This window comes from Lactuca serriola, chromosome 3 (assembly GCF_051521515.1).
Source record: "Lactuca serriola cultivar US96UC23 chromosome 3, Lser_US96UC23_V15, whole genome shotgun sequence".
NCBI lineage: Eukaryota > Viridiplantae > Streptophyta > Magnoliopsida > Asterales > Asteraceae > Lactuca > Lactuca serriola.
Genome location: NC_136410.1, coordinates 48,994,717 through 49,000,609, shown reverse-complemented (window position 1 = coordinate 49,000,609; position 5,893 = coordinate 48,994,717). Strand labels below are relative to the sequence as shown.

At 42.3% G+C, this 5,893-nt stretch overlaps 1 non-coding gene across 1 annotated transcript; it reads left to right on the top strand.

Annotated features, from left to right (window-relative positions):
* The first annotated feature begins 5,287 nt into the window (after positions 1-5,287).
* Positions 5,288-5,394, top strand: LOC145096438 (small nucleolar RNA R71). The gene has a single exon (XR_013703847.1). It is a non-coding gene; the product is annotated as a small nucleolar RNA R71 (small nucleolar RNA).
* Positions 5,395-5,893: the final 499 nt, after the last annotated feature.

Below are 5,893 nucleotides of genomic sequence, written 5' to 3'. Positions count from 1 at the left end.
CACAATTCTAACATGGAATCCTAATTTCTTTACCAAAATTCTCTAATTAAGTCCTAAATAATACTTTTGGTATGCAAATTTTTTAAAATTGACTATTATGTAACCAACCCCCTACCCCACACTTATGTGATGCAATGCCCTCATTGCATATTATGAATAAAAACATAAAAAAAAACTAAAGAGGGAATTGGAACAAACTCCCCTGGGATAGCAATGGATAGGTTGATCACTTTCATTTCAGCTCCAACTTCAATTAACTTTAGACATGGTAACATCTCATCCATGCCTTGGGTGTCTCGTGTCGTGTGGGTAGCTCCAAATACACGGAAATTAGTGTAAGATCTTCAAGAATGGATATGGAAGAATAAATGAGCAAGTGGTACAAGTAGCAGCATCAAATCAGTAGTCCGTCGGTATAAAAAATGAATGAATCGTCGAGTACCAGCGCGCCTTCTCAGAATATGTGGAAATACAAGGCAACTCGTCGAGTCAGTTAAGTGCACTCGACGAGTAGGCCACTGAACGAAAAAAACTTGGCATTTTGCAACTGTTTCAGCCTCTAAAAACTTCTCTAACTCTTCCTCACGTTTAGACTCAATTTTGCTCATACCCCTAAGGACCGGACTCGACACTTTGACGTTAAAGTTCCGTTTCCTTGACTCGCTTTCACTCGTTATAACACCCGTTCGCTATAACTCTAAACGCTTCCTAAGCAAGCAATCCTAAACCAATCCTGAAAAATAACTCATGCATACATCATTAAACACAATAAAGTCTTAAACAAGTCATACACACCAAATAATAAAAAAAAACACTTGTTTGATTAAAACACAAAAATCAATCTTCGTCCTCGTCATCATCCGCGGCGGCTCCACTCCCTCCGGCACCACTTCGTCTCGCACCAATCACCTCATCCCAAGATGGAATAAATGGGTAATTTCCACCATCAATATGTGGGATATTGAAGTGGTCAAAAAGTCGGATATGAGATTGGTTGCTAAAATTCAACCCCCGCGCCATTTGATCCTGCAGCCGCCTCATCTCCACATTGTACCAATCCATTGGTACGTCTTCATTCTCGACCGGAATCACCGGCGGCTCGTCCTCCACATCCCGCTCTCTTCTTGATCTTACCCTCCTTCCCGGTGCTTCGGGACCAACAACGGGGTCATCATTCGGGATGGCATAATGGCCACCTCCATAATCTTCAATTATCCTCGCTCGTCAGAAAAGAATGGGATTGAACGGAAGTGTAGGGATCAATGTCATGAAGTTCCATGCACCACGGTTCATCAACCCGAATGAGTTGGCCAATCGGGTGACAAACATCCCATCATTAATTCGGGAGGTTTTGCGATCTTTGACCGCACCCTCCGAGAGATATGAAGCTAGACACCAAGGAATGTTGCAAAAGACGTCGGGTGTAATTATGCTCCATAAATAGAAGACGTCAAGGTTGGAAACCTTGTCATCATCTTTTCTTTGATTGATGTTGGATGAAATAAGGCGGTGTATGACGCAGTGTGTTGGGGATCGGATGCTCCCTTCCTGTGCAAACTTTGGGATATAAAGTTTGTTTCCAATAGTATTCCACCAGCCCGTACTTGTAACTCCCTCGGGGAACACCATATAAGTTTGTGCCAAAAAGGCCCGAAAGATGTTTGTTGAAACCAAGGGTTGATCGTAGATCCCTAATCGACAGCCAAGATCCACCACGGAGCAATGACGAAACTCGCCCCCAAGGCAAAAACTAAAGCTGGCCGGGTGATAAACATCCACTCCCCGGTGAAAGATACCGTGGAGAAAAACTCCAAACAAAGTTCCAAATAAACTGGCTCTTGAATATGGAAGACCCGGCTCCACCCGTCACAGACCATTGTTTCGCCTTCATGTTGAAACTCCTTCAAAAGGTAAGGAGCTAATTCCTCCTCATATCGAACATTTTGCAGCCACTCCCAATCTATCCTGTTTGGCACATAAACCTCCTTCTTCTTGATATCAGATAGCTTCTTCTTCCATTTACGCATTGTTGAAGCGGACTCAATTTGTGGGAAGTTTAGCCATGGAAACTCCCCTTGGTTGCCATTGGAACTTTGTCCCCTTCTAAACATGATTTCTGCAAAACAAATACACAAAACCCAGAAAACACAGAATATAATTAAAAAAAAAATTGTCTGCTATATGTCACTCGACTGGACTCGTCGAGTCCAAGTCCGACTCGACGAGTCGCGCAAACTGCACGAGTCAGTCGACGGGTCGATGCAAATTAGACCATAAAACCTGTAAATTTTGTCAAGGGTTTTGTCTAAGCACATAGTATTGATGTATTAAGGACAAAATAAACATTCAACACAACTTAATTCATGAAAAATCAAAACCCTAGAAATTTAGTACTTCTCAAAAACGGGTTTTTCATGCAATTGCTACCATAGATGGCCTTATAATCATGTTCTTACCAGAAAACAAGAAGAAATTTGTTACCTTTTGAGATTGGGCTTGAGAAATTTGAAAGAAACTTGAAGAAGAATGATGAATGCTTGAGAGAGAAAGAGAATGACGGCACCCGACGAGTATGGTTGTGAAAACTGATACTTAGGGTTAAAACCCTAGTTACCCAATGTAAAAGTAATTTCGAAATTATTATTTTTTTCTGTAAATAATACCGACTCGTCGAGTCGTGGTCAGACTCGGCGAGTCTGGTCGCGAAGTCATGTTTTCTCTGGATCCATATGGACTCGTCGAGTAGTGGTCAACTCGGCGAGTCGCTTTAAAAAATACATAATTTTCAAAATTTTGCTATTTATTGTAAATCATTTCACCCCACACTCAGCCTATGCACACTCTCAAGCAGACATGTCCGATGATTTGGAAGATTAAGATTCAAAAAACGAAAGGAAAATAAATAAAAAAAAAACTAAAAAGTAAAAGAAAGCAAACTCTATATAACGGGTTGCCTCCTGCCAAGCGCTTCTTTTTGACTAGTAATTAGCTAGACTCCTTCCCATCTACGTTTCGTCATCTCCGAGCATCGGGAACGCACGCCTAACTTTTTGTGATTTGTACTTGGTCTTGAAAGCGTGGATCTTTTTCTTGTAAGCCCTTTTTAATGCAACTCTTTTCCTTTTTACAGCCTCATCTTCAGCTGCTTGGGCTTCCCTTTTCCTCTTTTTCTTCTTTACCCCCTTCTTTTTCACCTTCTCTTGAACCTCCTTCTCTTTCAATTTAATTACTTCACATTTCATGATGGTCCATGCTTTAGGTTTAGTAGTGAATAGGTGATCAGCTTCCTCCCTCCTTTCCTTTATCTCTTAGTTCGTTCCAGTGCTTAACCCATCTTCGAAATGAACCGTATCAAGACATGCTACATCGGCGTATTGAACTTTCCTTTCCTTTCCTCCTTCTGCTGTTTGTTCTTCTAAAGAATCATCTATATTATCGAAATCCAAGGTATGTGAAGAACTAGTAACAGGCAGATCTAAGTCGGCCAAGTGTTTGCCCAAATCCACTGGACTCGTCGAGTCCAGTAAAGTAACTCGGCGAGTCGGAACGAATTCCATAAATTCTTGGGTTTTTTCTGAGTGGGCTCCTTCCAGTAGCTTTTCTAATTCATCCAAGTCCTTGTTAACATCTCCGACTTCTTCAGAGTGTATCACAAACTTGCTTGGTTCCTCTTTTAGCAAACGTGCAAGCTCTTTTTCTGATATCTCATCATCCAAATGGATCATTGAGACTTCTTCAATCTTTTTCTCTTCTTGCTTGATTTCTGGAAAAGCTTTAAACGTCACAGCCTCATCACCCACTCTTAATGTCAATGTAGATTCACATATATCAATTAAAGCACACGCGGTGTTCAAGAAGGATCTCCCCAAAATAATTGGAATTTCGGGGTCTTCTTCCATTTCAACAACCACGAAGTCTACTGGGAAAATAAACTTGTCAACTTTTATAAGGAGATCTTCACAAATGCCTTGTGGATGAATTATTGTCTTGTCCGCCAAATGGATCTTCATATTCACCGGTTTTGGTTCTGGTAAATTCAACTTCTTAAAGAATGACAAAGGCATCATATTGATGCTTGCCCCCGTGTCAGCTAATGCTCGGGTGAAGACCTTATTACCAAATTGGCACGGAAGCACAATATTTCCTGGATCACCCTTCTTTTTAGGTAGCTCACTCATCAAGACTTCTGCGACTTCAGCCAAATCCTTCCTAGCAGCAAAAAGGCCCTTAAGCAAGTTGAAGTATTTAGGCGTTTTAAGTATTGTTTCCACAAATGGCACATTAACTTGAAGAGCGTTAACATGATTCATGAAAGTTCTGTATGCTTCTACTTTTTCTGCAGGCATGGCTTTGGTTGGGTATGGCAGTGGAGGCTTATAAGGTTTCGAAGAAATGGCAGGTGTTTCAATTTCGCATGGACTCGTCGAGTCCAATGGAGTGACTCGGCGAGTCGGGTCGGGTTTTGCTGGCTCCGATTCTTCTACCTTTTCTTCCTTCTTCTTGGAGATCCTTAGTGCTTCTGTAAATTTTTCTTCACTGCTGGAGGTTATTATGCTTACGAACTCCATTCTTGGATTGGGTTCGGTGTTGCTCGGAAGTTGGCCCGGTCTTCTTTCATTCACTTGATGTGCAAGCTGTCCCAACTGTTTCTCAATGTTGAGAATGGATGCTTGCTGATTCCTCAACATGTTTCTGGTTTCTTGCATTGCTACATCATGATCATTGTGTCTTTTCTCGGACGCGGTTATGAATCTTTTGAGCATATCTTCTAAACTGGCCTTCTCTTCCGTCACCGGTTCTTCCTTTTGATATGATCCCCTCTCCTTCTGTTTGTATTTCTCCTCCTTAGCCTTTTTATATTCTTCGTATGGGAGCCATTCCTTCTTCGGTTTCCTCCAATCTTCATCGTATCTATCACCACTGGAATAAAATACTTGAGCCTTTTTATTTCCGTTCTCGTCTCGATCACAATCCTTGGTGAGGTGGGGGCCGCCACAATTTTCGCATCCAACCCTAATAGCATGGATTGTTTGATCCATTTTCATCATTCTTCGGTCTAGGCTATCGAGTTTAGCTATTACTGCTGTCATGCTATCGTTAACCGAGTTCACTGCTCCACGACTCACTTCGTTCCTCGGATTGTGGTATTCTCTAGAATGCTTGGAGAATTCTTCAATTAACTCCTTTAGGAGGTGGCTTTCTAGTGAGCGGGCCTTGTGAATCGAGTAGTTGCCCTGTGGTGATATTAACTCCATCATAAAAGATGGAGACCTCTTGTTGGCTATTAAGGTCATGGTGTGGGCAATTTCTAAGTAGGCTCTTGTACCTTTCCCAAGCTTCATAAAGAGATTCTCCAGGTTGTTGCTCGAAGTTGGCAATGGCTTTCTTTAGCTTGGCTATCTTGGAAGGTGGGCAAAAATGGTCTATGAACTCTTCTTTCATCTTGGCCCATGTGGTGACCGATCCGGGAGGGAGTGACTTTAACCAATCTTTTGCAGCTCCTTTAAATATGACAGGAAGCATGCGAAGAAGCTGGATCTCGCGGGGCACATTGGGTACATTGAAGTAATCTGCCACATCATTTACTTCATCCAAGTGCTTATAGGCGTCTTCGTGATCTCTCCCGTGAAAAGGAATCTCCTTGAGTTGAGCGAGAATATGGCCCTTTAGCTCAAAAGTAGCGGTTGTGGGAATTGCGGGTTGCACAAGTCCCGGGCCGGTGTCATCACACATCCTCTTCTTCCATTCCTCCATGGGGATTTCGTCAATATTAGCCATAGCGGTGGCTAAATTGTCTTCAAACTCGGATGTGTGCTCGTTTTCGTCCTCGGTCTCGTACTCGGTGTCTTTTTGGATCGGGTCTTCGATTGTCAACGATGCACTGGATGCTCCT